Source organism: Vanessa tameamea, chromosome Z (assembly GCF_037043105.1).
Source record: "Vanessa tameamea isolate UH-Manoa-2023 chromosome Z, ilVanTame1 primary haplotype, whole genome shotgun sequence".
NCBI classification, from domain to species: domain Eukaryota; kingdom Metazoa; phylum Arthropoda; class Insecta; order Lepidoptera; family Nymphalidae; genus Vanessa; species Vanessa tameamea.
The window spans coordinates 1,930,078-1,942,193 of NC_087341.1; the positions used below are offsets into that span (position 1 = coordinate 1,930,078).

Consider the following 12,116-nt stretch of genomic DNA (forward strand, 5'->3'; position numbering starts at 1 on the left):
AAGAAATATATGAATCATAAGAACAAATTTGGGTAAAACATCTTCGCTCTTTTTATTTGAATGGATTACAGTTAGCGATTGAAATTCGAAGTACAATTTTATTCTTCGTGTTTATTATCAGTTATTACTCCTATTCAAAAAATATAATTATTGTAAACGACGGTATGACGTAGATTTTATCCAAGGAAAATTTGACTCATGCTTGCAATGAGGTAAATACTTTAAACAAATGTATATTTCGAGTCAATACACGAATAAAAACATTTTTACATGAGGTTATGAACTTACCTAGATATTTTTATGATGCCATACCATTGCTATGGTAATGCTATTCATATAATAGAAAATGTTTTTCATAGGAATAAATGTAATACGAAGATATAAATACACCTAATACAAATATTTTTGTATTTTTTGTTTTTTCAATTCGACTTGAACTTGATATTCTCTGATGAATAATTTAGTAACAAACGATATTTGCATTGAATTCTACGGTTTTACGAGTTTATAATATATTTGAATAGTTAAGATTAAGGACAATGTTTTTGAGGAACTGAATCTTTTTTTATAAGATTGATTTATTGTTGATATTTATTTATTTAGACGTATTCCAAGCGATCTTTGCTTAAGAAAAGGAAATATGAGACGTTTTTATAAAAGTATGCGAATTTTTAAATTAAATTTTAATTTTTAACTATTGCTGAAAATTTTGTAATATTAACAGATAGTTTGTTTTAGTCACATATACTTGGAAGTGGACTGAAGTTGTGGGATGTGATCCGCGTTGAGGGCTGATCCGGCGACTGCACGGCGTGGGCGCGGGCGGCGGCGCAGGCTGCTGCGGGGTGCGCTGCGCGAGCGCAACATAAAACGGCCCCCGCGCCGCGCGGCCTTCAGTCCCAACTACGACCCGCGACCGCCAACACGCTTTCGCGACACCCACTGCCGCACTGCAACGCCGAGCATCAACACGCGATAGTGCTCGCTGTGAACGCGCGCCCTTTCTCTCACGCAGTGTGATCGTGCTTCGGTACGTTAATGCAAAACCGGACTACTCTCTTGACACGATACAGCGCTAAGGAATCCGTCGCGGTTTGGACATCTGAAACATTCTAAGGGGTGAGTGCTTTGACAATTAGCATAGCGAGTGTCCGCTTAGCGAGTTCGCAGATTATCGACGGCACTTTCCAAAACGCCCGCGCTCCTTGAGCCGCGGTCGTCGCGGATAATTTTGCAGATATGCGTTGGCGTTTCGCATTCGGCCCTTCCCTTTAGCGGGCTCTTTGCGCTCCGAACGGCACGCCTCCGCTAAGGTTAACAGCTCTGACGGTATTTGTAAATATGGTCGAGGCGAAAAATTTTAATACGACATAACATGCCGATAGCAATTTTTTTTTGTTTTCCTCTCGTTGACTTCTTCGTAAATTTAAATATCTCGTATCGATGTCGCAGTGAAAAGCGGTTCTCGATTCGACGCGTATGTTTGATTCTTTTGTTCGCACGTTATTCACTCGCGACAGGTATGAAATACAAAAACCATTATAACACCTTTGGCTCGCGTAAACTCGTTGGGTAATAATGAAAAACATAAAATACTTAAACGAAGCGATTCTGATATGACGATAACACTACAAAAAAAAAACCATAAATATACAACTATTTATTTTTCTTGTTTATTTTGTATGTAATTATCTTGAGGGTGATTTGACCTTTGCAAACAGGTGAGTTTGTCCTGTGAATAATGAGGCAGTAAATAATAGACAGCTACGATACGAAATAAGTTCATAAGATATATTGGAGGTACTCGCGAGTAAACATTTCGAGCGCTATCAGCGACGACTCAAACCTACCCGTCACTCTGTCATCAACTCAACCGACATAAGAATATTCCATACAATTGTAAAAATATTTATGACAGACCAACCTGTTAATGCTTACGATGTCTATCGCTGTAGGAACGTGCTCGGAAGATACTTAGTTAGCGATAAAAACTATTTGTTAAGCAACTGATGTTACTGAGTTAGTAAATAATACATTTCTTTTAAAATTTTGCCGCTCTGATCGACCTCACCTTTTACATCCGTGTATTTCATAATCAATTTAACAATTAATTAATTTTAACGCCTAGACAATGTTCTTATTTAATCTACCGCTCTAGTATTATCGTTAGGTACGCTGTTATAATTACACCTTCGACATGTTGTAAATAAAATGTTAAATTATTCATATAAATTTATTTTTTGTCTTTATTATGAATAAATATTAATATATTAACTTTAATTGTCATTTTTTCAAAGCCTTATAGTTAACTGTTTTTATTAAACTAATGATTATTGTAAACATAACTAAGAATTTTTCTTGTCTAACTTGTGTGACTACAAAGTAACAGAACGAGAATGTTGGACTAAAATATAGTAGAAATTCTGAGATACAGTATCATCACTTCGTTAATACGTTGACCAATGTAACGTAACGTAACGTCGAAGCCTTGATAATATTGGCTAAAGCGAAAAGACATCCGAGTAATATGAATTCTGATAAAACAATTACATACATGCATTTTTGTTACGTTACATTTCATATATAAATTGTCGTGTTTAATAAAATAACTCAAAAGATACAATTATTACTTTGTTTTAATTCCTTGGTATTTCTTATAAATAAATATTATTAGATTTTTTACGTAGGTAGTTTTATAACATGTTTTGTAAATGTCAATTGTGATTAAAAATGGGACAAATGTTTTATCCGCTGTCGAAATATAATTAAGTAGGTACGTATATATATATATATTATTTGTATACAAATTGACTAGTCAGTTGGGTTTTATGAAAACATAATAAAAGAAGTATAAAAATTTGAGTTATCTTTTTTTTAAAGAAATTCGAATGAATTTGCAGCTCAGCTTGTTTATTAGGTTAGATTATTTAATTAGAAAAAAAAAAACTTTATTTACGATCTATAATCCCCAAGATTTTTTTTTTATATTTACAAACATTTTATACCAAAATAAGTCTCACATAAGCCAAAAAAGTTTCCACTGTTACATTAAAACATATCGTCTATGTTGATTTATTTAATGTTTTCATGTTAATCTTTAGAACTCTGTCTGTTCATTATTACATAAATAAAAAATCTGAAACGATCGGTATTAAATTTGAAAAACATAATCGTATAAATCAAAAATTCTCACTCGTAAAAATGTTTCGTAGGAAACATTTAATATAAAAAAAATACATTTAACTCAAAAGTGTAGGATCAAGATTGACGCCTAAATTAATAAAAGCGATCGGGGCATTCGCGTACCGTTAAATTAATACATATATTAAACATTTCAAAACCACACGCTAAATGATAAAATTTTGATATTAATAAAAAATAGCTAAACTTAAAAACTACAAGTAATGACTAAAATGTATATAATCAAGAATTATTTAAGTTATTTCCTGTTAAAAATTTAAATACAACATAAAATATTATCATATTATATTTATTGTTCGTATAAAAACTATTTGAAAAAACTGAACGCAGATCGCATGTCTCCAATTATTCAATTATCTAGCTGTTAACGAGTTCCATCGCATTATTCTTGAAAAAATTTTCCTTAATCGGTCGAATGTGAAACTTATATAAATGTATTGCCGTGTCCTAGCTTGTGTCATCAAAGCTTTTAAACTTTTCTCCGTGTCGGCTTGTTGGAATTCGGCCTGTGTCTCTTTTCTCGACCTTGTATGACCTTCTCTTGAAATCGTATTGCCATTTATCGTCTAATTTCTCAATCTGCAAAGTAAGATCATACTTCCGGGGAAATGTATTTGATTTTCTTAAAAAATCCCGCAGCAAAAACATTAGTATACAAAATTCTATAATTATTTAGATTATAGTTAATATAAAAAACATCAAGTAACTAATGAGTTTCTTGACCGTTTCACTCTGTAAATTAATATTCCCGATCGTTTAAATTAATCAAGTTAATTTTAATAGCCGTTTATTTTGATTTTCGAATTTTTAATTGTTTCGATAAAAGATATTCAACGTTGTTCCTTTTTTGAAAATGTGATTGACCAATTAAACTGCAGATCAGCAAAACGATTTTATATCGTTAGCTTTCTTTTTGATTAAAAAATTGTTATCATCAAATTCGTCCGTTTCGATAAATGTGATGATATTTTTATCACGACAACATTTACATAGTACGCACGCAAAACAAGGTTTTATATAACATTAAAAAATAATTTATTTGACGTATCACAATGTGGAAACGACATTGTCCTTTAGCAGTTAGCTTGTCGACAGTTGAACGATAAATTTTACCGTCCTCAAGGTGCGTTGCAATCAACCCATCGGACAGTTGCAATGCGTAGGTGTTTGATGTAATAGCGTTATGATAATGTAATGCATAAATTAAAATGAAACAAAAAAAAAAAACTGCAATACTATAAATAAAAGTAAAGTAACAGTCTCTAAATGATCTACCCACTGCTGGGCAAGCCATATCCCATTCAGGCTCATATTGTTATCATATTGAGGCTCATGTTTCAGAAATGCATCCCACAAAGATTTGCTAATTACACGGGATGAATTATTAGCACAAATTAGTGAGTCCACGAAAGCGTAGTGACGCCTGTCCGGATTTAAAACTGTGATCTTCGGTAATCAATGAATAACTTGTTCTGATTTAATGGGTTTTTAAATAGATTTTACTTTGGATTTAATTACTTCTCATTTGTATCTGGTGTCAGCATTTTGTTATTTAAAACGCCTAATTAAGTAAATTATCATTTATACAAAGACATTAATTTCAACAGGAATTGAGAAATTTAATTACAGTATAAAGAGTTACGGTCTGAAAATATACATGTCTTGATTTAGAAACGGATAACAGACTAATTCTCTCAACACACATCGTCCTTCTCGATCTTTCTTTTTTCCCTTTTGTTCATACATATTTTAAGGTGTGGACTTTGAATAAAAATATACATTTTTTAACTCAGAGCTTTGAGATTAATCCTCTCTATCATATTATAAAATAAAGTACCGTACCGTACCGCGTGTACGCGAAACTCAAAACCAATCAAACGGATTTTTATACGGTTTTTACTAGAGGACGTGGAGTGTTACATGAGCAAGGTTTAGATGTATGTTATATTTCATTAATAAAATGTGTAAATTGGCTCAAATATTAAATAATGATTTCAACAGCGTTTTCGGAAAAAAATATGCCGAACATAAGAGCTGTATGTTATGATGTCAACTTTAAGTAGACCTAATCTACCCCTGCGGAGCTGGGTCTTGCATATGTGTGCAAGTTTCTTAATGTGTTGTATGTGTTTCAAACCTTTTATCAGATTGAGTATCTCTATACTTGTATCTGTATTGTTTGTTGATTTTTTGGTAAGACACTAAGATTAGTCTTACCTGTTCTTTTTTCAAAATTTCAAATATGATTTCAGTCATACTTGAAATACATTGTTTTGACTTAAAGAACTTGTACGATAAAGTCAATACAAGCCAGTCAGTCAATAAAATATAACATAAAAACGAACGTAATATGACACTAGAATTAATATTTTATTTTAAGTGTACTAAGCGTTCATTATTTATTTCTTTACTAAAATATAAGTGTGTTTTTTTCATTAACTATGTCGATAAAATGTATGGTTTTATGAAGCGATTGTGATAGATTCCAGTAGCGGTATCGTTGCGCCATAATGACTGTCACTAATTGTATACGACGCCGAGGAAAACTATTTCATTTTTCACAAAAATAAATAAATATTGCAAAAAGAAAGTTAATATTTAATTTACTCGTTATAAAAATAAATTTATTAGAATTTTGAACTAAATATGTGCTTAAATTCTCTCAATTTTTTTTTAATATTAATAATATATGGTTAGAGATTTCATAACTATCGATCGATATTAAAATTCTAAGATACAACAATTATATTATTTTATTGCATGTATAATGAAACGCGTAGTTTAAAAAGAATCGAACTGGATATAACCGGTGTATTCTGGTTGAAATAGACTGTTCTATTGGTCTGTTGGAAACATGGAAGGTAGACGTGTTGCATAACATTATAAAAGGCATTATTCCATCAAAATGTAGCGCTACACAGCGCTTTAATAGCAAGTTTTTTTTTTATATATATTGACACATCGACGCGTCGCTTGATTGCGATCTTTCCTTAAAAGACTAATAGCAAATTCGTTGTTATAATACGACAAAAAATGTAATTTTAAAATTCATATAATTCGTAAGCCATTTAGCGTTTTAAATAGCAATGTTTTTGGTGAATGGCTACCCTAGCAATGTTCAAATAGCAACATTTTTATACAACGTTTTAATGCATAATTTCTATATGCGTCATTTTCATGTTTGGTTTCTGTAACTGGTTTTTTGATTATTTGGATTTTTTACCTTATAATTAGACGATTAAAAAATTTATCGTACAACTAAATTGATATGTCGTGTTATTTCGATATAAATTTTTATATGATTTATGTAAATAATAAATGTAACTATCTTATAAAATTTATTTGATTTTTATTTCGTATTTTTTTCTCAAATAATCGATAATCATAAACTTTATAAAAATATTTTCTCTCTACTTATACAATGTATTTAAGTAATCATAAAGGCTACGACGCTTCGAATACGTTTAAATATTCAGTTAAATATTCAATAAGACTTTTTTTACTGCCTGTATCTCCGCATATCAAGATCTTTTAATAATGCTTTGGGCAAAGACGATGACCTGTAGCGATAGCCCTGAAATTTAGCTGCTGTTAAATTTTAATCACAATAGCATGCGAATCTGTTATATAAGTACCTAAATTGTATTTAAACACACAATGCGATCGTTTGACAGAGTTCTTATCCGATATCTCAAACCACCTTCAATAGTCTCAGTTCTAAAACGTCGAACAATAGAGAAAGAATATTTATATCCACAAACATATGTATTTATGGTGAAAATATTCAATCCGCAAAATTATATGAATAATTCATCGATGTACATTCAGGATTTAACCATTATGCGTGGAATAAAATACCATACGATTAAGTCTTTGTGACAGAAATTACAAATATACATAAGACTAATACACACTCACTGAATATACAAGTCGACGAATAACTGTCGGTTCGGTAATCACACGTAAAAACCTGTACATCATTTTGTTTATTACGTTAGTGCCTATGATAAGGCGAGTCCAGTTTCATTTGTTTTTTGTATACATATGTTTGTAAAATTAATCTTTATTGCGCATAGAAATCTAACCCATAATCAATCTGGACATTTCGTTGCAAGTGGAACAGAAAACAATATCCCACATATTTGAACAGAAATTGAATACAGAATAGTAATATTTCCAAGACTCTTCTTTCGACGAAAAACAAAAGGTCTTAAATCAAATGACCAATGAAAATGCTCTCTCTAATAGATTTATCTTACCAGTATTCGGTTTATAAGTTGATATTATAAACAAACTGGTTTCCCGTTTTTATGACGTTCTAGGATTTTGCAACAAATACTTGTCACTGACGAATAGTCAAGGTTCTGTAACTAATTACGTTTATGCCGTATTTAAGATAGTAGTAACCCGTCAAAACCTTACGAAATAACATTAGTTAGTACCGGTAACGTAATTAGTTGGATATTCAACGTTAATAACAAAATATTCGGTTTTCAAAAGAACCGGAAATGTCACAATTCGTATTCAAATTATTTTAATTCATTCGTGATAGAGGACTAAGTGTAGGCACCTGTAATCTCGCTGAATTTATTTCGGCTGTTCTTCTAAAGTCCGAGGCGATGTATTTTGTGAGTCAATTACTAAGTATAAGAAATCTACATACAATTTGTTCGGTTCAAATATAAGCTCAGTGGATGGAATACACTGATCTTGACCAAAAACATCGGATTTAAATCGGGATAAGCGAGTTTAAATGAGCTTAATTTGATTACAATTTATTTCTTATACGGATTTTCTGATATTATACGGAGATTCTGATACGGCGGGAATGGATAATGAGATCGGTGTAACAGTTCCAAACTTCCTCTTTAAGGACCTGAGGGCCTGTAATATGTACGTATATAACCTGTTATATACTTGTTCGCTATTGGTATTAATGCAATTTTGAAAAAAGAATATTTGTTATTAATAATAATATAATTGTATTTAGACGACAGTCACCCTTATTTGCTATGATTTTAAATAGAAAATGATACACAGTACACTACTTTTTGAAATAAGTTATTATGACACGGCGCTTGAAAAAATAAAAAGCCAGTGGTTCATTTTTTTCAAGCGCAAGGGACGTATCTTAGTTCCCAAGGTTGGTAGCGCACTGGCAATATAAGGAATGGTTATTGGTTAATATTTTTTGCAGCCAATTGTGACCACTTACCATAATTCTTAGATATACCTAAGTATGGTAATTGTTTTCCTGTTACATAGGAGATATGACGTTGATAGCCAATTAAAGCGATTCCGATTTGACCTACTAAATATAACGAACGTACGCTGAAAACCCTCACTCCAAATATATTTTAATGTATACATTTCATTCGAACTAAACTACGCAAACTAACAAGCAATACAATTTACTATTACGCCATGTTTTCATTGTCAAACATGTAATATTAGCTGAGAACAAACAGGTTTCATTTCTTAGGTTGGTTAGGTTTATTTTTTAATGAATTCTAAATTTAAAAATTTTACTCATCGCCTCTAATTTTAGAATGTAACAGTTTAAAAACAATATTGACACTTGGCACAGACGACAGATTAAACAGTCTGGCGTGGACTTTCAAAATGAAACCGATTACTTCACAAAATAAAAATATGTTTTAAATTCTATTGCATTATACACTGGTGTATATTTTACCACAGTAATTAGTTCAAGCATTTATTTTTTATATCTTGACAAAAATCTTTCGCCGTGTTAAAATAAAGTATATCTCTTAAAATGAACTGGTTTGTTAATGAACGTTTAATAGGGACCGGTAGACCATCGCGGTTCATTAGTATTAACGCTTACATTGGCTTAATTACGTAGATACAACGATAATGCATTCGTATATATACGTCGATAGTGATTAAGATTTAAAAATGTTATTTATTTTTCACCCAAATTAGTTCTACAGATATCCTATACACGGAAAGGGCAAGTCGATTGAATGAATGATAATTATCAATGCAAACACTAATAGACACTCTTCAAATTTCCGTTCATTCGTATAATTTTTACTTGTATCGTGTAAAAAGTGTGAATCAGTTGTTCTGTCGGTGAGCTTGACACATTTACATTATAGTATCATAGAATACTACATGTAAATGTTACTATAGAGTAGCATTGTAAGTATCTTGTAGATGATTAATTTGTTGTTTGTTTGATACCTAGAGAAACATACAAAACTCGTCATACAAAAATAAAAATATCTACAAAAATAACTTCAAACTCACATAACAATCAATTAATAATTTAACTACCCTTACATATTTCTAACTAAAACAGTCGAAACTGTATCTACGAAGGCCTCGTGTTTTTCTGTAAAAGAATATAATTTCAAAATATTTTATTGAACGGTCTAATAGCCTCTTTATTTGTTATACTAATAAATAATTTGTTATCATTATAAAAACGATCGATATTCGTAACGCGACTACAATGCGGTGTTATCCAAGGAGAGCAAGGCCAGAAGATCGCGTTGATGTCGTATTAACGGAGCAGTTTTTCAAGCGACGCGAATGGTGAGCATAATAATTACTTTATCTGATTAAATTTTATAAAAATATATATCAATGAATAGATATTGGGTTGTAACTAACATTGCAGTCTTATATTTTTGTTTCGTTCGTGTATATTTTTTTATTGGTATCGGAAATAATGCTTGCATAATTTGAGGTTCACATCTTATCAGAATTACAGCAGACGTGAAAATTACGAAATATATATTTATATTATTTAACATAATGAAATACGATTTTATTTCCAATGTTTGTCATAAAATATATATTATAATGTCTATCATATTACCCTACTGAAAGATAGATTCAAAAATAATGACACGGCCATTTTAGCACGTATGTACATTTCATAAGAAATCGTCAATTGAAATGCTTTTAATAATATTTTTTATTTTATATTATAGTTCTACGAATTATTCAATACAAACATACACCAAAATATTAGTCTTATTAATAATATTTTAACTGAAAATAAATTATTTGAAAAATATAAGAATTGATATTCGTATTTTTTAATTTATATTTCATAATTTCATATAAATTATTACCTTTAATATTATTTATTATGAACATAATTATACTGTATAGCGATTTCCGATTACGCTTCGTCAAAATACAACTCCATTTTACATTTAATATGTCGCATAAATACGACCATCCGCTATATTGCTTTTAGTTTGACAGATAACATAAAATTAATTTAAATCGGTATCTATATCATTTAATGCGCGATCAATCAAGCGCAAGTCTATCCTGAGAACACTTTCTAATGGTCATTTGCTCATGAGACACATCCGATGTAGAGCTGGTTCACATTTGGTCGGACTGAATGTTTTGTCGCTGGCCGATTATGTCTTTTCTATAGTCTATTCCAATCGAAGAATTGATGACGATAAACAAACCTTAGATGTACGTATTGCATGCGATTTTGTAATAGCTCGGCTATATTTTGCACTACGAACGGTTCTTGATTAATACATCTTTATTTATAATTCGACACTATTATACTTAACAACTTATATTCTTTTCAATTTTACTTCCAAAGTTCCGATAACAGTTTCGTGGATGTTCCAAACAACGTTATTTCGCAAATAATGAACATCATAGATTATTCAAGCTCTTGACCAATGACATCACGACACGTCAATTCCATGTCAAATGTTGTCTATTTGACTTTTGCTCTCTAGTAGTTTGAATACACTACACATTTTTATACATGGTAGTTAGTACAAATTAAAAATTGGAATAGACGACACGATGATTAAATCGTGGCCGATATTTGTATCGGATCAGTGATATTGTAATATTGAAATACTAATTTATATATTTATAAATATACATTATACACCAGAAATATTTCTCGGATGTCGTAACGGTGATATGTTAACATAAAACAAGATTTTAAACAATGTAATGTAAATTTAACTCCCTGAGTCTGTGTCACGACATTGAACGTCTCCCGTGAAAATCTGACGAGAGGGTGACCGAAAAAAAAATCCCGTTCACTTGTTGACGACAATAAAATTAGTGTATCGACGATTTTAAATAAATTGATAAGTCGTGTTACAAGTAACAACGGTATTATTATCTGGGTCGTCCGCAACGATTTATTATATAAAACGGGTTTTATTTTTTTTATTTCCGTCTTAAGTGTGTTAACAGCCAACGTCCTTTACCTCCCGACCTCATGATAAATAATTATTTGGAAATAATTAAAACAAATAAAACAAATTTGACATTGTTTAAACGTGTTTGAGTTCTGCGAATACAAGGTTAAATTTTTTAGTTTTAAATAGATTTATCGCGAAACCTCCTTTTTGTTAATTCTATACATAATTTTATAACGCTTAATTTTAAATATTTAATATGTTTCGTTCTTTTTTTTTGTTTGTAAATAATATTGAAATGTTACGTTACTCGTTACAAAGATTTGTTTTTTATCTTATATAAACTAGTAGTGTGATCTTTTAGAAAATTGATTGAAATTTCATTTTTTTTCTTATAAATTAACTAATGGTGTCGTTATTCTGCAAAGAAACGTATAACGATCGATACGTTACTTGAATGAAACGTCAATAACTTTCAATAGAAATGATACAAATATGTTAATTTTTAACCCATTTACACAGTGCATACAAATATACGAAACAGAAATACTTTGTATTGTAAAAGTATAGTGTCAACTTGAGCTATAGGAAGTCTATTCACAGTAACTTTCATTTTCCATCTTTACATGGCGACAGGATTCGCTTGTTTTTTAATTACGGTAACATAAACCCTGTTACGTTGTGATAAAGGCGAATAGTTATTTACTGAAGGATTGAAGTGAGGAAAAGCGGCAGTTATCACGAATAACC

The 12,116-nt window shown here is 30.7% G+C and overlaps 1 protein-coding gene across 2 annotated transcripts in view; it reads left to right on the forward strand.

Annotated features, from left to right (window-relative positions):
- The first annotated feature begins 882 nt into the window (after window positions 1-882).
- The window catches only part of LOC113403857 (UNC93-like protein), an 89,821-nt gene continuing 78,587 nt past the window's right edge, over window positions 883-12,116 (forward strand). For both annotated transcript variants that reach the window (XM_064220256.1, XM_064220257.1), the window contains exon 1: window positions 883-1,119. The gene's annotated coding sequence lies outside the window, so the exon portion shown is untranslated. The remainder of the gene's footprint in view (window positions 1,120-12,116) is intronic.